Consider the following 22536-nt stretch of genomic DNA (forward strand, 5'->3'; position numbering starts at 1 on the left):
CCCTTCTACAGCCTGTGTGTGTGTGTGTGTGTGTGTCAGGAGCGACTTGAGAAACTGCAAGTCGCTTCTGGTGTGAAAGAACCGGCTGTCTGCAAGGACGTTGCCCAGGGAACGCCCAGATGTTTTTGATGTTTTTACTATCCTTGTGGGAGGTTTCTCTTGTGTCCCCGCATGGGGCTGGAGCTGATAGAGGGAGCTCATCTGCTCTCTCCCCAGGTTGAATTTGAACCGGCAACCTTCAGATCAGCAACCCAACCTTCAAGTCAGCAGTCCTGCCAGTGCAAGGGTTTAATCCACTGCGCCACCAAGGGCTCTCTCAACTCCATCTGTTAAATATTCATGTTATCCCAACAGCTATCTCAAGATACCTGAAATAGTTTAACTGTCAATTATCATATTGGTGTAGTGAATTATTTCCAGTCTGAGTGATGTCACCTTGTTCATGCCAAGCTATATAGCATTAATTAGTAGAGATGTGCACGAATTTTTTTTACTTTTTTTCCTTCGTGCTACCGTTTTGTTTCAACCATTCATCTACACAAAACGAATGATGACATTTTTGTAAGAAACGAGAGGCGACACGAAAATGAAAGCCGCACAGTCATCATGCTTGCTTTCGTTTTCCTTTAGTTTCTGTCCCATAACAATAAGCAAGTGCTGACAGAGGGCTGCTTTCCCATTACAGCTGATGTGTTTCAATGGGTGCTAATAAGATATATATGTTAAGAATGATAGCTAGCTACTGTGGGAATCTAAGCTGAGCCTGGGAGAGGAAAGCCTCCGCATTACATCTGATGGGTGCCAATGGGTATTAATAATAATAATATTAATAACGATAGTACTCTGGGGAAGATCCAACAGTTTTAAAAGTTGGTACGCTTAAAGGGATCATAATGTCCTCAGTGTGTGGTGATTTTCACCCCTCTAGTCCAAACACTGGGGGGTGGGATAAGCCTTGGAAGCCCTCCCATAGCCACCAATGGTACAAAAAAAATTGTGTTTTTCGTTAGCCAGATGAAAATTTGTGTTGTATAGGCAGCCCATTTTTGTCAGCAGGAACCAAATACTAAAATGAGATGACACAAATGAAACTACACAAAACAAACAGCAATTCCATACAAAAGCACAACACTAGTAATTAGTCTACAGCAGTGATTCCCAAAGTGGGCGCCACCGCCCCCTGGTGGGGGCTGGAGCAATCCAGGGGGGCGGTGATGGCCTATTAGAACATGGGGGCAGGGCCTCTTCCCAAGTGCCAGAGACAGGGCTCAGCACCTGAGGCACCTGCTAGGACACGGGGGCGGAGCTAGAGGAGTGGGCGTGGCTTCTTCCCAAGAGCCCGAGACAGGGCTGAGATTCTATATCTCTCCTGAGGTGCTTGTTGGGACACAGAGGGTGGAGCTAGGGAAGGGGGCGGGGCCTCCTTCCAAGAGCCCAAGACAGGGCTGAGCCTCTATACCTCTCCTGAGAGGCCTTTTAGGACTAAAGGGCGGGGCTGGGGGTAGGGGCAGGGCCTCTTCCCAAGAGCGCAAGACAGGGCTGAGCCTCTGTATACCTCTTCTAAGTCACTTGTTAGAACACGTGGGCAGGGTATAGAGGTTTAGCCCCATAAGGCACTTGGGAAGAAGCTCCCCCCTCCTCTAGCCCCTCCCCCTGTGTCCTGACAAGCGCCACAGGACAGGGATAGAGGCTCAGCCCTGCCTCAGAGCTCATAACTCCGCCCATTCCAGCCCTGGCTGCCCATTTGTGGCCCCGCCCACTTCCCCCTCCCCCTCCCAGCCCTGCATCTTGGACTAGGGGAGAGGCTCAGCCCCGCCCTCTTGAGCAGGAGCCACGCCCATCCCTCTAAGCCACGCCCCCTTTTCCATGGGCGCTGCGTAATATTTTTCCTTGAAAGGGGGCGGCAGGCCAAATAAGTTTGGGAACCACTGGTCTACAGAAAGACTCTGCTCATTAAAGGTGCCTCAAGAGAAAGTTCAGGAACAGAACCACCATTCATCCCATTCAGAAATGTCCTGCTATCCCCTATGTTGCATAGAAGGGTTCACCAGATCTCCATTCTGCAGGACGGAGGGATGGTGAAATTCACTTTCACCAGTCTAGTTGCTTGTGCCTAAACCTAGATCCAACAGTTTTAAATCCAAATGATTTCTTAAGCTCCTTAATCAGATAGAAACAATGATATTGCATGTAAGGGTCCTGGTGTCTACATTCTGCATTAGGTGATACATGTGGACAAAAAGTCCCCTTGGCATACTCTTGTCCATAAATAGGTAAGAGCAAACACAACCAAGGCAGAAGCAATAGGCGTCAATGTGTTGTCAAAGGCTTTCATGGCCAGGATCACAGGGTTGTTGTATGTTTTCCAGACTGTATGGCCATGTTCCAGAAGTATTCTCTCCTGACGTTTCGCCCACATCTATGGCAGGCATCCTCAGAGGTTGTGAGGAAAACCCCCATTATCACAGGAAAATGGGATCTTGTGGGTTGTTTTGTTTTTGCTGTGTGGACAAAACTGTGGCTCCTACAACATTTCCTAAAATGGCATTTTAGAAATGTAAAGATAACGTACTAACTGTTGGGAAATCATCCTGGACTACTCAAGTCCAAATGTAGTTAGATAGATGATAGAGTTAGATTGAGGGAATCCTTTCCCTGTTTCCAAAGCATGCCTAGACAGGCTTTACTGTGTTTCACTCTATCCTGTTTACGTCACGTCCCTTACTTTGAAGTTGGTAGAAATGTGAATCTTTAGGGACACTAACTTCCAATTGGTCTGAGTGTCTTTTATGGCCCCAATAAACTGGACCATGAGGTTGGAACCATTTTGGTTCTCTCTCTTCTCCCTTTGTTCTTCAAACTAACAAGCATCATCCTGCCATCTCTCCTGGCAAGATGTAACTATGTAGATGTTTGTTATTTTTCCTTTCTTATTTTTCCTTAGAATCCAGTCTATAGTAATCTAGACAGCTCCCAAGGCTTTCTATCTACAATGGAGTTCCTTTTACCTGAATAAATACTTTTTGAACTTTTATTGAGACTCTGCAGTCCATTGCAATCCTAAAAAGGCTTCTCTTGCTCGCCAGTGTAAGTAACTGTTGCATTTGAAAGCTTTGTTTTTGCTACTCTGCTGATTTTGGTGGAATCTCCCCCAGAGAGGGTTAAATTGAGTCTAACCGCTCAGAGATTACCACAACAAAGGGTTACGGGCCCAGACACTGCGAGCTGAGCAAAAGGGAAATAGCCTGTTTTTTTAAAAGGATTGAATTGAAATAAGGAGCAGAGGAAAGTTCTCAAAAGATTTGAGACTTAATTTCAAGATTTTTAATTTTTTTTTATTCTTCTGGATTATTCCAAATATTTTGATTTTTTGGAGATTTTTAATCTTTTTTTGGAAATTGAAAGGATGGAGCAAAACAAAGAAACCTCTTGGAGCCTACCCAAGCTGCAGGATAATGGAGAGAACTACCTGAACTGGAAAAGAAGACTGGAAACCATGCTCAAACCAGCACAACTAAAAGTGCTGCAAGAAGGCGGGCCACCAGAAGGAGCCGGGGAGGAGGCTATCCAGACGTGGCGGGAAGATGATCGTTTGGTGAGATGCATAATAATAAATTCCCTATCAGAGAGGGTTAAATTGAGTCTAACCGCTCAGAGATTACCACAACATACTAACAACAAACATACTAACAACAACCCTTAATGAAAACAGCTCTTGAGTAATTAAGCTACAACTGCTTCTAACACAGTGTTGCCCCTTGATAATGTTTGATGGGGTTTTCTGGGGGGAACAAGAGAAATGCAGAGGTTAGGTAAAGCTAAGCAAAGGAAAAAAGCTCTTTTCTTATCATTAGTGAAATTTGGTACCTCTTGAGATCTGTATCATGTCTTATCACACTGCCCTCAAGTTATAAGGCCAAAAAAGTGCATTTGAAGAACAATGCAATGAGATTTGGGCTGTTAACATCAGGGCTGACCATTTTGGCTCCCTAAATAGCACACACATACACACACACCTATTATTTCTAAAAGGACTCATGAAGTTAAATAAAAGTGCCTCAGTTCCAATAAAGATGCACAAGATAAATGGATTGGGAATAAGAAAAGAGATGATTTGCCTCACAAAGGGAAGAGAAGAAAGCATCTCATTATGCTCTTAAAAAGGAAAAATATGTTGCTTCTATCTGACAGAAGAAAGGGTGTGTTGGAAAAGAGAAAAGATAATGCAAAGAGGATCGGAAACTAAGAAGACTCTGCTGTTTCCTCTGGTTTCCACACACATACACCTTTTACTAGAAATAGCATTCAAACTCTTCCTTTCCTAAGAACAGCATGTTGCTCTCAATAACAGTCAGCAAATGCCTTTGCGATCTCACATAAAGGGTAATAAAGGTGATGGATTGTATGCTCTTCTCCACTGCTGTTCCCCAGCATCTGGCATTAGGCAAGTTACGACTTCCTTGCACCCTCCTAACAGAGTAGTAATACCTATTGGCATGTTGATGATGATGATGACAATAATAATAATAGTAATAATAATAATGTCATCCCCCATTAGGTGCCGCCTTGTCGTTGGCGGGGGGGGGGGGGGGGCATTAACTGCTTCTATAATGCTGAGAGCGGTGCTGGAGGTAGTGTAAACTACTAGTAGGTCCAACCAAGCCAGAGTGGTCTCAACTGAGAAGTAGAACTAAATGCACCCAACCTATTTAAATATGGAAAAACAAACCCTAAAGAAGTTTATACTGACTCGGTCATTACCCAGGATAATAAGGACTGTGGCAAGTGTTTCTCCTGGGCACCCGTCGACAAGTGGGCTACAGGAACCAGGACCCACTGCTGGGCAAACAGGGCATCGGCCTGTAGGGCAATTGGAAGCCAAACAACTACAGAAGTGGCATTGCTCAGGTGATCCATTGGAACTTGTGCCATAAATACCATCTGCCTGTGACAAAAACTGGCAGGATCACAAGCTTGAGAATGTTACAGAAAATGAACACATAAAACTACTCTGGGATTTCCGAATTCAGACTGACAGAGTTTTAGAGCACAATACTCCTGACCTCACAATTGTGGAAAAAAATAAAGTATGGATAGTTGATGTTGCAATTCTAGGTGATAGCAGGATTGACAAGAAGCAACTGAAAAAGCTTACACGATATGAGGATTTAAAGATCAAACTGCAAAAACTCTAGCACAAGTCAGTAAAGGTGGTCCCAGTGGTGATCGGCACACTGGGTGCAATGCCTAAAGACCTTGGCCACACTTGAAAACAATTGGTGCTCACAAAATCACCATCTGTCAGCTGCAAAAGGCCACCCTACTCAGATCTACACACATTATTCTCCAATACATCACATAGTCCTAGATACTGTGCCCGGGCTGTGGCGCAGGTGGGAGAGCAAGCCAGCTGAAACCAGCTGCAATGAATCACTCTGACCAGGAGGTCATGAGTTCAAGGCCCGCTCGGAGCCTATGTTTGTCTTGTCTTTGTTCTATGTTAAAAGGCATTGAATGTTTGCCTATATGTGTAATGTGATCCGCCCTGAGTCCCCTTCGGGGTGAGAAGGGCGGAATATAAATGCTGTAAATAAATAAATAAATAATACTTAGGAAGTGTCCGAGGTGTAATCCAATATAAAAGCCATAGTGATCTCGTTTTCTGTGTACTAATCTTGTTTTGTATATAATAATAATAATAATAATAATAATAATAATAATAATAATAATAATAATAGTTGTTGTTGCTGCTGCTGCTGCTGCAAAGTGTCATTTTGACCTTTTATGGGTCAAGGGAGCTTCAAGCATGGTAGAAATGCCCTCCCTATCCCTTAGAGGGGTTTATTCATGCAGGTTTATTCATTACTGAGCTACATACTTGCACATTTCGGATGTTTTCCTTGTTACTGAGCCAAGATCAAAGCTATGGCTCCCAGCCTGAGCTGGTCAAGCTGTTCATCTGAGTGGATGGAATCTGTCTGCATATTCCTTTCATCTACTTTTCTCAATACTCATTCTTTCAGCCTTAGCTCCTTGTCAAATGCACCTTTTACCGGATTTGCATTCTAGCTTTTTCTGATCTGTAATATTCACGTAAGGACACCAAATAAGGTCTTGCCTGGACTCACTTCCTGGCCTTTGGAATGGATAATCCTCTTGATGCAGTCTGAGAAGGACTTTGTGCAGTGACTCATAATACTCACACAATATAAGAGATTCATTTATAAAATGAATACTTTTAACAGGAAAAATGCCATATATGGAAGTTCAGCTGAAGCAAAAGCACCGTCTCTCTGACCATCTCTCTGCCTCCATTTCCTATCTTGTTGTCTCAGAGCAATCTATCTCAAAACTTTAGCTACTAAAGCATCTGAAATTCAGGGCACCTAGAGATATCTTCACATGTCTACCTATCTCTCAAGCCCATATCTAAAGATGTGAATGTTCAGAAAGGGAAAATCAGAGAAAAAATATTTCATTTTTACAAAGTCTTTTCCCCGAGAATTTTTGAAGTGAATTAAATGTTAAAGATTCATATACGTATTGATCCAGACGTCACACTCAACTCCTAGAATGATTCCACCAGTGTTGCCTTCAAAAAAATCCTGCAAATCACTTTTAATTTGTAAAGGGTACATTTTTTTTCTTTAAAAATTGTTTTTCTCTCCCCTCTCCCCAAAAAACCCCCAAGTTTCAGGATTTCTGAAAACGTGACATTTCCAACCATATCATTATGTTTCAATTGAGCCCAAGACAGACATGTTGCTTCATTTCAGGGCATCTCTTCTATCCCATAGGAACACAAACAATCCTATGCATGATGGCTTTACACAAATATCTCCTACGACAATCATTGTGCCCCCCATAAGAACATGCAATAGTCGACAGCATTTGGGGGCTCCATGCCAAGAATGAATGAAATGAGGTGTGTTGTTGTGCATTTTCCAGGCAGCATGGCCATGTTACAGAAGCATTCTCTCCTGACGTTTCGCCCACATCTATGGCAAGCATCCCCAGAGGTCGGGAGGCATATTGGAAAACTAAGCAAGGGAGGTTTATCTGTACTTCCAGAAGAAGTAACTGCTGCAGACTAGGGGTGCATCTGCACTGTAGAATGAATGCAGTTTTGACACCACATGACTCAATGCAATTGAATAGTTACAGTTGCAGCTTTACAAGGTATTTTGCTTTCTTTGCAAAGAGGTGCTAGTGCCTCAACAAATTATCAATTCCCTGATTCCATGGCATTGAGCCATAGCAGTTAAAATTGTGTTAAACTGCTTCATTCTACAGCAGAGCTTTCCAAACATTTTATGTTGGGGACACACTTATTAGACGTGCATCATTTCGTGACAGAGTAATTCAGTTTTAATAGCAAACCAGAGATTAAACCAACTCCTTATAAGAGACATATATATATACATTGTACAGTAAAGTCTCACTTATCCAACATAAACGGGCCGGCAGAACGTTGGATAAGCGAATGTGTTGGATAATGAGAGATTAAGAAAAAGCCTATTAAACATCAAAATAGGTTAAGATTTTACAAATTAAGCACCAAAACATCATGTTATACAACAAATTTGACAGAAAAAGTAGTTCATTACACATTAATGCTATGTAGTAATTACTGCATTTACGAATTTAGCACCAAAATATCACAATGCATTGAAAACATTGACTACAAAAATGCGTTGGATAATCCAGAACGTTGGATAAGTGAGACTCTACTGTATTAACAAAATGTATGGGGACACTATCTCATGAAAGCCTGTCATTGATATTTTTAAAAATATGCGATTTCACACAGACACAGAGGTTTCACATTGTGTTCATGCAACACACCTACACACAACAGTCAACACACAAATGTGTTGCAACACACAGTATGGAAAGTCTACTGTATATAGTTTGAAGAGAAGAGAACAGATATGTTAAAACACTGATACAATGTGTTCTTGATCGTGATATGGAATTTAGACCGCAATAAAATTAAAGCTTAGCCTGGTGAGCATGGCTAACCAAAATTAAAGATCCAGATTTGTGCGATACACCTACACACTGCAGCCGACACACTAACAGGCCCGGTCCAACGTGGTTGGGCGCACGTCAAGAGGGGGTGCTGTCGAGGCCTCAACAGCGCTCCCGTGTAAATTTACCGAGGAGGGAGGCGGCAGCGGCGGTGGGGACCATCATCTCCTTCCTCAGCGAAGGCCTCAACTGAGGCCTAGCTCTTCTCAGCTAGGCCTCAGTTGAGGAGAGCTAGGCCTCCTCAGTTGAGGCCTTCTCTGAGGAGGGAGGCGATGGTCCCCGCCGCCGCCGCCTCTCTCCTCGGCGAATGCGGAAGGCCTAATCTGAGGCCTAGCTCTTCTCACGAGGTCTCACAAGTCCTTGCAAGGACATTTTTACAGCGGCTTTCATTGACCTTGGCTGTCCACTGGAATTCCATTATCTTTCTCTGGGCATTTCGCCTGAGTTTTAACAAGAATAACAGGGAGTTTTTACCTTGAACTGTTGCCAAGATTTTCCCACTATCTTTTTGGCATGAGGCCCAGGTGCAAAGGAAAACTTTTTAAGAAAACAGCCTTTGTTCCTCAGAAATAACAAGGAAAAAAAAAAACTTTCTGAGCCTCAACACCACTTTAACTAAACGAACAGCTAGGCCTCAGATGAGGCCTTCCGCGTTCACCGAGGAGGGAGGCGGCGGGGACCATCGCCTCCCTCCTCGGCAAAAGTTGAGGCCTTCGCCGAGGAGCAAAGCGATGGTCCCCACTGCCACCTCCCTCCTCGGCAAACGTGGAAGGCCTCATCTGAGACCTAGCTCTTCTCGCGAGGACTCGCGAGGACTCACGAGAAGAGCTAGGCCTCAGATGAGGCCTTCACCTCGGAGGGAGGTGATGGTCCTCGCCGCCCCCGCCCCCACCACCGAAGACGAAGGAGGTATGTGCGGGGCCTTGGGGGTGGGGGCGCAATTTCCGGGGGGGGCGTGGCCACTAGGTTCGCTTACAAGGTGAAATTACCTAGGGCCGCCCCTGCACACTAATATGTCCCTGATACACAGTCTGGAAAACTCTCTTCTACAGTGTAGATGCACCCACAGTCATGGATATTTACAGGAATTCCAAAGCTTTTTGGCTTCAATTTGTATTGCCTCCTTTGAGATTTCCCTTTGTTTCTTCCATTTTATTTTTACTTAGGAGAGAAAATCTATTACAAAATTCAGGGACTAGGATAGAGGAGCTGCCCAATACCTTTTAAGCAATAGGAGCTTTCCATCCTGAATCTCTCCTAGACTCCCCTCTCATCTCCCCAAAAGCCCAAGCCCCACAAGGCTCTCCGCCTTAACTCAGCCTGTTCTGCTTTTTCTGATGCTCCCTTCAGCCACAGGAAGATGCTGAGAGGTGAAAGCGCATGCTGGGGAGGACGCCTGCAGGAGTGACCTTTCCCACACCCCGAGTGCCCCTGTAAATCACACTCTGCTCAACCCATTAAGCAGCTGTTTGGAGGGCTAGGCAAAGTCCTAAATCTATAGGGAGAGACGTGTTCCCATGCGCTTCCAGCTCACCTCCCATGACTGACAGGTGCATGGAAGGGGACTGAAACACAGCACTGTGGCAGGGTTTTTCAACTGCTGTGAATTGCTTTCAGTTCCATTAATTGTTTAATTATAGTTTAACTTTTGTACAATGACGGTTTCTAATTGTATTTCTTTTAACTTTTGTAAACTACCCTGAGCTCCGGGAATGAGAAACAAATCACAAAGAAGAACGGCAGGAGGCAGGATTTGTAGGAAGGAACATGTATCCACAACTGAGCTATACTGAAGGCTTCCAGAGGTTGCATATTGCCTGTAATCCACAGAATGCCCATATGTGCTGAAGAGGTCACAGATTTGGCTAGATTTCCCATGTGAAAACATGATGAGGCGGAACGGAAGTTTGCAATGCATTCTAGAGATTATAAAGATCCTGTCTTCCTTGCTACAGTTCTTATTTGTCTCAGTGGATTCATGCCTCAATCTGGGCTCGGCCAGTGTATCCCTAGATTGGAAACTCCCTGGATGAGAAACATATTCTAGATTAGAAATCAACACTGAGATCGTTTTAGATACCATTCAGAAGGAAATCATGACTGCCTTAATGCATGTAGTTGAAGATTTCATTATTTTTATATTATTCAATATCCATCACCACAAAACATTAAAAAAATCCCCGTAACACTGGTATTCTTTCCATAGAAAGGGGGGGGGGGCGGGTTGTTAGATGGTCTGTCATCAATATGAGATTCCTGAAAGATGAGTTTCCATTGGCATGATTTGTACTTATGTTAATGCTCTTTTGGTTTGTGGGATGTGGAGAGAACATGAATTGCAGGGTTGTTGTATGTCTTTCGGGCTGTGTGGCCATGTTCCAGAAGTATTCTCTCCTGACGTTTCGCCCACATCTATGGCAGGCATCCTCAGAGGTTGTGAGGCATGGAGAGACTAGGCAAGGAACGTGAATTCATGCTCACGCCTGGTGACAATTTTGTGGGATGTGGAGAGAACATGAATTCATGCCCGCACCTGGTGACTTATTTTCCTGAGGAGTAGAGGTGGAATGGTGGTTGGAGCACAGGTCATGAAAAACATAAGAAAAATCTGACAGAGCACAGATTAGAGTCCATTTCGGAGCTGTAATAGGAATGATAATACAGTAGAGTCTCACTTATCCAACACTCGCTTATCCAAGCCTCTGGATTATCCAAGCCATTTTTGTAGTCAATGTTTTCAATACATTGTGATATTTTGGTGCTAAATTCGTAAATACAGTAATTACTACATAGCATTACTGCGTATTGAACTACTTTTTCTGTCAAATTTGTTGTATAACATGATGTTTGGGTGCTTAATTTGTAAAATCATAACCTAATTTGATGTTTAATAGGCTTTTCCTTAATCCCTCCTTATTATCCAACATATTCGCTTATCCAACATTCTGCCGGCCCGTTTATGTTGGATAAGTGAGACTCTACTGTAGATGCAACAAAATTTGAAAAATTTTCTGTTCCTGCCTTGAAAGTGTTATTTCCTGTTTAATTGTGTGGTGCTTACTTTGAAAGTAGTTGTTATACTCTAGAAACTTCATTTTTGTGGTTGCCACAAACTATGTTGAACTAGTTGAAACTCTGTGAGATAATCATTGAAAAACCATAGCAAAATGTGCAGCAGGAAGTCTAACAAAAACAAAGTTTTGGGCAGTTTAATGAATTTTTCCTATTTTTTTATGATAGAATCAATTAGGAAATGACATTTGTAACCCAGTAACAAAAACTGTGGTACAAAGCTGTATATCCCATAATATCAAGGCAGATTATCCATAATATCTGCTTTGAAGTGGATTATCTGAGTCCACATAATCCAGTTCAATGTGGATTTTATACAGCTGGGTGGCCATAGTGATATTTCTTGGCTATGCAATGCCACTGAATAGACCTGCATCAGGTGGCTCTTCAATTTCACAGATAGGGAAATCTTTAAAAAAAATCATCAGAACCTCATCATGACTTCATTATGAGCAGCTCATTACCAAAATACATTCTGGCCCAAAACATTAAACCCAAATTATGTCAGCATTCACAGGCCCCTATACACTGCCATATAATATCCAGATGATTTGCTTTGAACTGAATTATATGGCAGTGTAGACTCATATAGCACAGTTCAAAGCAGACAATGTGGATTATCCGGGCCTTAGTGACCTGCCTGAAATTTTAACTCTTGAGTGGCTGTAATTTTTTGTTTTCATGAGCTTTTCTTTCCCATTCTCCTACTTTCCTTCTAACTAAAAAAGACTGTGCTTATGAACAGTAAGTGGATTGAGTATTGAATTATGGCTCTGGAAGCCAGGATTTGAATCCCCTTTGACCACTGAAACACATTGTGTGACCTTGGGCAAATCACATTCTCTCAACCTCTGCAGAAGGCAAAGACAACCCTTCTCTGAACAAATCTTGCCAAGAAAAATACATAATAGGGTTGCCATAATTCATAAGTGACTTGAAGACACAACAACAAGTGTTATCTCTATCAGATTCAATACATCCAGCAGACTGGCAGCCACCTTCTTTGAAAATGTGGGTCAGAATACCCCTACCCTGTTTCCCTGAAAATAAGACATCCCCGAAAAATAAGACCTAGTAGAAGTTGTGCTGAATTGCTAAATATAAGGCCTCCCCGAAAGTAAGACCTAACAAAGTTTTTGTTTGGAAGCATGCCCGCCAAACAGAACACCAGAGCATGCAGGATTGGTAAATGTACATACCAGCTGTAGATGGAAATAATGGTAGTAACAAGAAATTCTTGATAGGATTCAGAGTTTGTCTGGTTATATTGGTTTGTGATGACAACTACTGTACAGTATATAATAAATGTTCATTTTTTTGTTCAACAATAAATGTGAATTCTTCTTCATGGAAAAATAAGATATCCCCTGAAAATAAGACCTAGCACATCTTTGGGAGCAAAAATTAATATAAGACACTGTCTTATTTTCGGGGAAACACGGTAGTAGCAACGCGGCACAATGATGACACTTCGTCATTTCCAGGAAGCATTCTGGGCACATTTTCAAACTGAACGGCAGCCAAACAATCATAGCTATTTGGGAATGGAGCTGAAGTCTTGTCCTTGCCTCCGCAGCACCTGGCCTCACAATGAATAGAGAAATCTACCTGTGAGCAGCTGCTCATGCGGTAATTTCTGCACTACAAGCATCCATGCAAATCCTGAGTATCTTGGCATCCTTCCACACAGCCATATAACCCAGAGTATTAAGTCAGATAATCAACAATATCTGCTTTGAACGGGATTATCTGAGTCCACACTGCCATATAATCCAGTTCAAAGTGAATTTTATACAGCTGTCTGGAAGCAGGGCCAGATGGCTTGCGTGACGCTTGGCGTGGGACCACAAGCACAATTTTACTCTCCAGCGATTGCACATAATGCATAAAGAGACCTTTTTCATGCCATTGGCCTTTACTTTGCTCGTTCCATGCCTCTGTGTGTTTTGCGTCTGCATGCATGCTCGGGATAATACTTAATGCATTCATTAAAGTAGGCTTCAGTGCATGAAACCTCATGCCACAATAAATACGTTAAGCTAAATCCCTGTATACCTGAGAGCAGGTCGACTGAACAGCCAAATGGAGCTAGCTTACTAGCAGATCTTTAAGGTGTCACCGGATTCCTACTAACATACTAACAAGATTTTTAAATCTGTCATGATGGAGAAAAGGGCCTCCCTTTTGCACACAAGATTTGTGGGGAAATAACACCACTGTTTCATTTCTTCCGCTACCCGGTTCAAATTCCTACAATACCCATGGAGAGAGGACCAGTTCACATGCTGTTGTGGGGAGATTAATTTTAGTAAAACCACAAAACATTATAACTGGATCCAGACTGAATGAAGCATAAAGCAGAAGTGAATAAACCAAGAGGAAGACAATGGCAAATCAACTCCGAGTAGTCCTTGCCTAAAAAAAAAACCCATTAAATGAATAGGGTTACCACAAGTCAACTGGTTACTTTAAGATACATACTTTACTTTAAACTAGATCCACTGAAATCAATGACACTTTATCAGGATTACCCGTCTTATTGATTTCAATGAGTCTTTTCTGTTTGGATGTACTCCTGGATATAGATGTCCTTTTAAAGTACATATTGTACCACACTCTTACCATTTATCTATTGTTGTGCCCACATCTCCCCAGTCCCACCTTCTATTGATAATATTGTTGTTGTGTGCCTTCAAGTCATCTTCAGCCTATAGGTTAAACCCTTGTGCTGGCAGGACTGCTGACAGACAGGTTGGCAGTTCGAATCTGGGGAGAGCAGGAGAGCTCCCTCTGTCGGCTCCAGCTCCCCATGCGGGGACATGAGAGAAGCCTCCCATTAGGATGGTAAAACATCAAATATCCGGGCATCTCCTGGGCAACATCTTTGGAGACAGTCAATTCTCTCACATCATAAGCGACTTGCAGGGCATTACCTGGGCAACATCCTTGCAGACAGCCAATTCTCTCACACCAGAAGAAGTTTCTCAAGTTGCTCCTGACACACACACACACAAAAATTCTCCAGCCTATGACAATCCAAAAGCGAACCTATCGCACGGTTTTCTTGCCAATATTTGTTTGGGGGGGTTGCCTTTGCCTTCCTCTGAGCCCCCTTCTACACTGCCATATAATCCAGATTATCAATCCAGATAATCCACATTATTTGCTTCGAACTGGGTTACATGAATCTACACTGCTGTATAATCCAGTTCAAAGCAGATAATCTGGATTCTACACAGCAGTGTAGAAGGGTCCTGAGACTGTAAGAATGTGACTTGCCCAGAGTCACCAAGTGAGTTCCATGGCTGAACGGATTCAAACTCCAGAGTCATAGCCCAACACAAAAACAGTACACAATGTTGGTTCTTTGTTTCCCAATACTCATTTCTACATCAGGAAATAATGAGAAGGCTAAACACAGAAAAATAGTATTACCATAGAGAAGTCTAGGCTGGAACCCTGCCTCTTGTATTTCATTTTCGTATGCAAGAATCTGTTTTGTATAGAAAAGCATTCACCCATAAGTGAACACCCATAGGCAGTGCGTAACCAGACTCAGTTTGACTTCCTTATCTGCTGGTAGTGAAAACTAGGTCAAAACCAACCAGGGAATTAGGATTCCATGCCCATGTTAAACCCACCTGTGTTTTTAATTCTCAAAAGGCAGAAGCAAAATTCTCTCCCTCTGGATTTCCTTAACTGGGTAGGAAATTGTTTTGCCTTGTGTATTTATACCTCTTAAAATAGCCAGAGAATGAGATCAATTAATTCCATTTTGGAAACTTCCCCAATCCTAGATCAAAGTGGTGATAAAGCAGGGTGTTTTTCCTCTTATTTCAGTGTAACTATAGATAATCCCATCTCCCTGTACTGAACCTGGGGTGATGGGGCTGTCTGGGGCCCCTTCTACACTGCCATATAAAATCCATCTTATCTGCTTTGAACTGGATTATAAGGCAGTGTAGACTCATATAATCAAAGCAAATAATGTGGATTATCTGCTTTGATAATTTGGATTATATGGCAGTGCAGAAGGTGGCTGATTCTCTGAGCAGTTCTGAACTTTCAGCAGCTGTCTCTTTCGCAATTACAGTAACCACTACTTTAGCAATATCTTACAACAGCAAAACCACAAGAGAAGTTATTTGATGAACCAGACCTTATCATCAGGCAGAGTGAGAGAAATTTTGTGAGGCAGAACAAAACTGCATTTGGGGCCTCTGGGTAAAAAAAAAAAAGCCATGAATTTCGTAAGAAAATTAGACTGGTCTTAGTAAAAAGACAAGAAAATACCCAAAAGGCTACATGTCTGCCAACCACTGTAAAAAAATGCAATGGTTTGGTGGGAGCATTGAGAAAGGTGTCTGTAGAAAATTCAAGAGCCTCTTCTTGGTTTTCTGGCTCTTCCCTCTTATAGGTCCTGTAGTTAATCTTTACACTCACAAACCCTTCTGCCCAAGATATTTTTACATGACCCCTGGTATATAAATAATATATAAAATGGAGTCCTTGATGGCGTAGTGGATTAAAGCCTTGTGACTTGAAGGTTGGGTTGCTGACCTGAAAGCTGCCAGGTTTGAATCCAACCCGGGGAGAGCACGGATGAGCTCCCTCTATCAGCTCCAGCTCCATGCGGGGACATGAGAGAAGCCTCCCACAAGGAGGGAAAAACATCCGGGCATCCCCTGGGCAACGTCCTTGCAGACAGCCAATTCTCTCACACCAGAAGCGACTTGCAGTTACTCAAGGTGCTCCTTACACGAATATATATATATATATATATAATAAGAATAAAAATCAAACATGCTGATAACAAATCAGCATTGGCAAGGCTTGCTAAACAGGGTGGTTTCTCTCTTAGTGGAGTACAGCTGAAGAGTTTACTATAGAGTCCACAGTAAACACTGCATGTTGTTGGTAACAGATATGTATGAACGGGTGCCCTTCAGAAACCTTTTGCTGCGTCCACATTTTTGTGACCCCAACATTGAGTTAAGGCACCCCATTTCCCCACAGCTCAGATGCAATGCTGTAGACAAGAAGAGAGTCTAAACGTGGCACTCTAATAACCATCTCTCTAACCCACCAAATGCTAATAGCCTGAAGAACATCGCCATGTATGTTTGTCCTGCAACCTTCTAAGGCTGGGCCTGCGCTGTCCTATATGTCAGGATCTGATCTCAGATTTTCTGTTTATCCCAAATTATTTGGCAGTATACACACATATAATCCACTTCAAAGCAGATAATCTAGGATCAGACCCTGGGATATAGGGCAGTGTAGTTCCAGCCGAAGCTACCCTGATGCTGCCAGATGTAGTAGAGAACACCATGTATGCATGTAAGCCTTCAAATTGTCTGTTGGCTTATGCCAACCTTATCCATTTCATAGAGTTCATTAAGTCAAGGAGATCTTCCTTCTTATCACCAAGAGTCATCTGACCCTCCTGGCGTCTGCAGGGGTCTGTCGTACATTCAAGTATCTGGTTCTCCGGACTTCCCTCTTATAGACATATGCCCCTAAAATAAATGTGGGGTGAGGGTCTCAAGGTAGCACTCAGCCAACCATCTCTCTAACCCACTAGATGGCACTACCTTGGAGCAAACCACAGCTTCGAAATTGCCGCATGTAATAGAGGACCCTATGGGTATGATATATGCCGCAAACCCATCATGACATTTTTGTGGCCTTCCAGATGCTAGACAACAACTCCTGCCTCCCTCATCATTCAACTTCATGACGGGAGTCGGGATACGGTCATGCCTGGAAGGCTGCAGTTTGTTCTGTTCAGTCAGGTAGATTTACATGTTAGGTCCCTTCTATACTTTCCTATATCCCAGGATTTTATCCCAGATTATCTGCTTTGAACTGGATTATATGAAGGCCCTTCCACACAGCCATATAACCAAAATATCATGGCAGAAAGACCCACAATATCTGCTTTGAACTGGGTTATCTGAGTCCACACTGCCATATAACCCACTTCAAAGCAGATAATGTAAGATTTTATATAACTGTGCAGAAGCATCTTGAGTCTCCACTGTCAAATAATCTGGGATCAGATCCTGGTATATAGAGCAGTGTAGAAGGAGACTTCAATACAAGGCTTACTGGCTTTGAAAATACCATTTTCCCAACCTCACAGCCGCAGGGGCTGTCAGACTGCAATTCCCATTGTCCCCGGGTCTGTATGGTGGATCATACAAAAGTGATGTGAGTTGTCACTCATGAACAACCTGGGGATCCAAATGTGGGTTAAGAACGAACCGCTATGTGAGAAAACTCTAGTATCTACGGATTCCTTGGATGCATGGCTGATGAAGTCCTCTTTCCATTACAGTTGGACGCTGCTTCATTATGCCATAGAATCACAGAACAATAGAGTTGAAAGAGACCACATGGGCCATCTGGTCCAACCCCCTGCCATGCAGGAAAAGCACAATCAAAGTATCTCTGACAGATGGCCATCCAGCCTCTGTTTAAAAGCCTCCACCACACTCCAAGGCAGAAAGTTCCACTGTTGAACAGCTCATATAGTCAGGAAGTTTTTCCTAATGTTCAGGTGGAATTTCTTTTCCAGTAATTTGAACCCATTGCTCCTAGTCCTAGTTTCAAGGGCAGCAGAAAACAAGTCTGCTCCCTTTTCCTTACGACACCCTTTCACATATTTATACATGGCTATTGTGTCTCCTCTCAACCTTCTCTTCTGTAGGCTGAACATCCCCAGCTCTTTAAGACAGTCCTCATAGGGATTCATGGTCTCCAGACTTTTGATCATTATAGTCGCCCACCTCTGGACACCTTCCAGCCTGTCAATATTTCTTTTGAACTGTGGTGTCCAGAATTGGACACAGTATTCCAGGTGGGGTCTAACCAAAGCAAAATACAAAGGATTCATGACTTCCGTTGATCTAAACACTACACTGCTTTTGATGCAGCCCAAAATCTCATTTGATGGAGCCCAAAATCTCTAAGATCCTCTTCTCGATCCCACCTCCCTCACAAGCGAGGTTGGTGGGGATAAGGGAGAAGGTGGAAGAAAGAATTCTTGTCTGTTGGCAGGTGTTAAATGGAGGCAGGTGTTAAATGTGTTGCAATTGGCCAGGTTTATTAACACCTCTCAACAAAGGATTATCCCAGGCTGCAAACATCCAGGCTTTGGAGCTGCCAGGCTATTCAATGTTACTCAAGCTGGTCAATTACAACATTCACACTTGCCTCAGGTAGACAAGAGTACTTTCTCCCACCCTGGACATTCCACAGATATATAAACCCCACTTGCCTAGTTTCCAACACCTCACAACCTCTGAGAATGCCTGCCATAGTCAGGAGGGAAACGTCAAGTCAGACCACACCTGGAATACTGTGTCCAATTCTGGGCACCGCAATTTAAGGGAGATGTTGACAAGCTGGAAAGTGTCCAGAAGAGGGTGACTAAAATGATCAAGGGTATGGAGAACAAGCCCTATGAGGAGAGGCTCAAAGAACTGGTTATGTTTAGCCAGCAGAAGAGAAGGCTGAGAGGAGACATGATGAGGGCCATGTATAAATATGTGAGGAGAAGTCATAGGGAGAAGGGAGCAAGCTTATTTTCTCCTGCCGTGCAGACTAGGACACAGAACAATGGCTTCACACCATAGGAAAGGAGATTCCACCTGAGAGCTGTTCAGCTGTGGAACTCTCTGCCTCGGAGTGTGGTGGAGGCTCCTTCTTTGGAGGCTTTTAAGCAGAGGCTGGATGGCCACCTGTTGGGGGTGCTTTGAATGTTTCTTGGCAGGGGGACTGGATGGCCCTTGAGGTCCCTTCCAACTCTATGATTCTTTGATTCTATAATTGCAACATTCACACTTGCCTCAGGCAGACAAGAGTTATTTTCCCCACCCTGGATATTCCACAGATATATAAACCCCACTTGCCTAGTTTCCAACACCTCACAACCTCTGAGAATGCCTGCCATAGATGAGGGCAAAACGTCAGGAGAGAATGCTTGTGGAACATGGCCATACAGCCTGGAAAACTAACAGCAACCTAGTGATATCAGCCATGAAAGCCTTTGACAACACATTATTATTATTACAATAGAGTCTCACTTATCCAACATAAAAGGGCTGGCAGAACGTTGGATAAGCAAATATGTTAGATAATAAGGAGAGATTAAGGAGAAGCCTATTAAACATCAAATTAGGTTATGATTTTACAAGTGAAACACCAAAACATCTTGTTAGACAACAAATTTGGCAGAAAAAGTAGTTCAATATGCAGTAATGCTACGTAGTAATTACTGTATTTACGAATTTAGTACCAAAATATAACAATGTATTGAAAACATTGACTACAAAAATGCATTGGATAATCCAGAACATTGGATAAGTGAATGTTGGATAAGTGAGACTCTACTGTATTATTATTTGACAAAGAATTGGCCACAGTATTCCAGGTGTGGTCTGACCAAAGGAGAATTGAGGGGTAGCATTACTTCCCTGGATCTAGACACTATAGTCCTATTTATGCAGGCCAAAATCCCATTGGCTTTTTAGCTGCTGCATCACACTGTTGGCTTACGTTCAGCTTGTTGTTCACGAAGACTCCAAGCTATTTCTCACAAGGACTGTTGTCGAACCAGGCATTATCCATCCTGTATCTTTGCATTTCATTATTTCTGCCAAAGTGGAGTACAGTAGAGTTTTGCATATCCAACCTCCGCTCATCCAGCGTTCTGTATTATCTAAAACAGCCTGCCTTTTAGTAGTCAATGTTTTGTATAAATGTTTTAATACATTGCAATGTTTTGGTGCTAAGTGTGTAAATACAATAATTACTACATAACGTTCCCGTGTGTGAAACTGCTTTTTCTGTCGATTTATTGTAAAACATGAAGTTTTGGTGCTTAATTTGTAAAATCATAATGTAATTTGACGTTGAATAGGCTTTTCCTGGATCCCTTCTTATTATCCAACATTTTCGCTTAGCCAAAATTCCGTCAGGCCTGTTTATGTTAGATAAGTGAGACTCTACTCCACTTTGGCAGAAAAAATGGAATGCAAAGATACAGAATGGGGGACGCCTGGCTTGACAGCAGTACATGTGAAAAAGATCTTGGAGTCCTTGTGGACAACAAGTTAAAGGTGAGCCAGCAATGTGATGCAACAGCTAAAAAAGCCAATGGGATTCTGGCCTGCATAAATAGGGGTATACTGTGTCCAATTCTGGGCACCGCAGTTGAATGGAGATGTTGACAAGCTGGAAAGCGTCCAGAGGAGGGCAACTAAAATGATCAAGGCTCTGGAGAACAAGCCCTATGAGGAGCGGCTTAAAGAACTGGGCATGTTTAGCCTGCAGAAGAGAAGTCTGAGAGGAGACATGATAGCCATGTACAAATACGTGACGGGAAGTCATAGGGAGGAGGGAGCAAGCTTGTGTTCTGCAGACTAGGACGCGGAACAATGGCTTCAAACTACAGGAAAGGCGATTCCACCTGAACATCAGGAAGAACTTCCTCACTGTGAGAGCTGTTCAGCAGTGGAACTCTCTACCCCGGAGTGCGATGGAGGCTTTTAAGCAGAGGCTGGATGGCCATCTGTCGGGGGTGCTTTGAATGCGATTTCCTCCTTCTTAGCAGGGGGTTGGATTGGATGGCCCATGAGGTCTCTTCCAACTCTACGATTCTATGATTCTATTTCACATCGGTGCTTGTCGAAATGTATTTTGTTAGTTTTGGCCCAGCTTTTTAATCTGTTAGGGTCATTATGAATTCTGGAGTATTAGCCATCCTGATCAATGTCATCAGGGCAAGCGGACCCCCTTTCCATCATGACATCCTCCTGGCATCAAGTCTACTGGGTTCATTCAGGGAATGATAGAGAGGGAGAGAGGGACATGGGGGGGATTAGACACATTAGACATCCCTAATGTGGAAGAAGGATGGGCAGGAAAGGAGATAAGGGAGATTCTCTTTCCTCTGCAACAAATGCTTCCTATGATAGAGGCTTGGGGGGAGAGAAAGGGGCGGCCGTGGGTGGGGTGGGGGGCTCATGGGGGAAAGGGGCGCTGCCGAAGGCAGCGCCCCTTTCCCCCATGAGCCCCCCACCCCACCCACGGCCGCCCCTTTCTCTCCCCCCCCCCCCCAAACAAACGCTTTCCCTTCCCAAGAATGGGATCTCCCCCTCCCTCCCTCCCTTCCCTGACTCACCCAAGGGGTCTGCTCCCTCGCAGAAGCCCCCCAGGCAGGGCTGGGTCTCTCCTCCTCCGTGGCTCCCCAAAGACAGGCGCACAGAGCCCGATCCACGCTTTTTCCCTTTGGTCTCAGCACACAAAGCGCAGCTCAGCCCCTTCTTCCTCCTCCTCCTCCTCCTGGGCACCTCCTTTGTGTGGGTGCGCGCGCAGCCCCTTCAGCAGCCCCTCGGCTTCCCATTCTTTCCCTCTCGCCTCCCCTTCAATCCCCACCCCCAACCCCTCCTCACTTTGCCTCCTCCGAAGCAGGCAAAATCATCATCATCATCATCATCGTTTAATTACTGATTAATCGCCCTCCATCCACGATGCTCTAGGCCAGGGGTCCCCAAACATTTTAAGCAGAGGGCCGGTCTACAATCCTTCAGACTGTTGAGGGGCCGAATTATCATTTGAAAAAAAATACAAACAAATTCCTATGCATACTGCACATGTCTTATTTGTAGTGCAACAACAACAACAACGAAAGAACAATACAATATTTAAAAATGAAAACAATTTTAACTAACATAAACCTATTAGGATTTCAATGGAAAGTGTGGGCCTGCTACTGGCCAATGAGATAGTCAAGTTAATTAAGATTGTTGTTGTTGTTGTGTGCCTTCAAGTCATGTCAGACTTTGGCCGAGCCTAAGTCTAAAATTAATTATTTATTTACTGCATTTATTTACTGCATTTATATCCCACCCTTCTCACCCCAAAGGGGACTCAGAGCAGCTGTATATACATACAATATATTATATTATTAGCATAACACAATATTAGCATTATATATTACTATATTGAACTATACCACTATACTATTATATAATATGTAATATATAACATACAATTAATATTATTATATGGTATTACTATTAGTATTATATTGTATAACACAATATTATTATCAATATTATATGTATATACAATATATTATATTATTAAAACTGATTCCATAAGGCAGGGGCAGAGATAGAAAAAGCTCTGCGCCTGGTCCTTTCCAAGTGCACTTCTCTAGGACCTGGTACATAAAGTAAGTCGCGTTGGGATGGTCGTTGCGACCTCCGATGATGGGAGAAGGAGAGACGGACCCTAAGGTACGATGGGCCCTGGCCGTAAAGAGTTTTAAAGGTCAGAACTAGCATCTTATATAGACCACGGTAATCGGTTGGAAGCCAATGCAGATGCTGCAGCACTGGTGTTATATGGCATTTCATGGGT

At 43.3% G+C, this 22536-nt stretch overlaps 1 protein-coding gene across 1 annotated transcript in view; it reads right to left on the reverse strand.

Annotated features, from left to right (window-relative positions):
• The window catches only part of limd2 (LIM domain containing 2), a 38489-nt gene extending 17018 nt beyond the window's left edge, over positions 1–21471 (reverse strand). Inside the window, exon 1 of the mRNA XM_062957484.1 lies at positions 21293–21471. The gene's annotated coding sequence lies outside the window, so the exon portion shown is untranslated. The remainder of the gene's footprint in view (positions 1–21292) is intronic.
• Between the last annotated feature and the right edge of the window lie 1065 nt (positions 21472–22536).

Source organism: Anolis carolinensis, chromosome 6 (genome assembly GCF_035594765.1).
Source record: "Anolis carolinensis isolate JA03-04 chromosome 6, rAnoCar3.1.pri, whole genome shotgun sequence".
Lineage (NCBI taxonomy): Eukaryota > Metazoa > Chordata > Lepidosauria > Squamata > Dactyloidae > Anolis > Anolis carolinensis.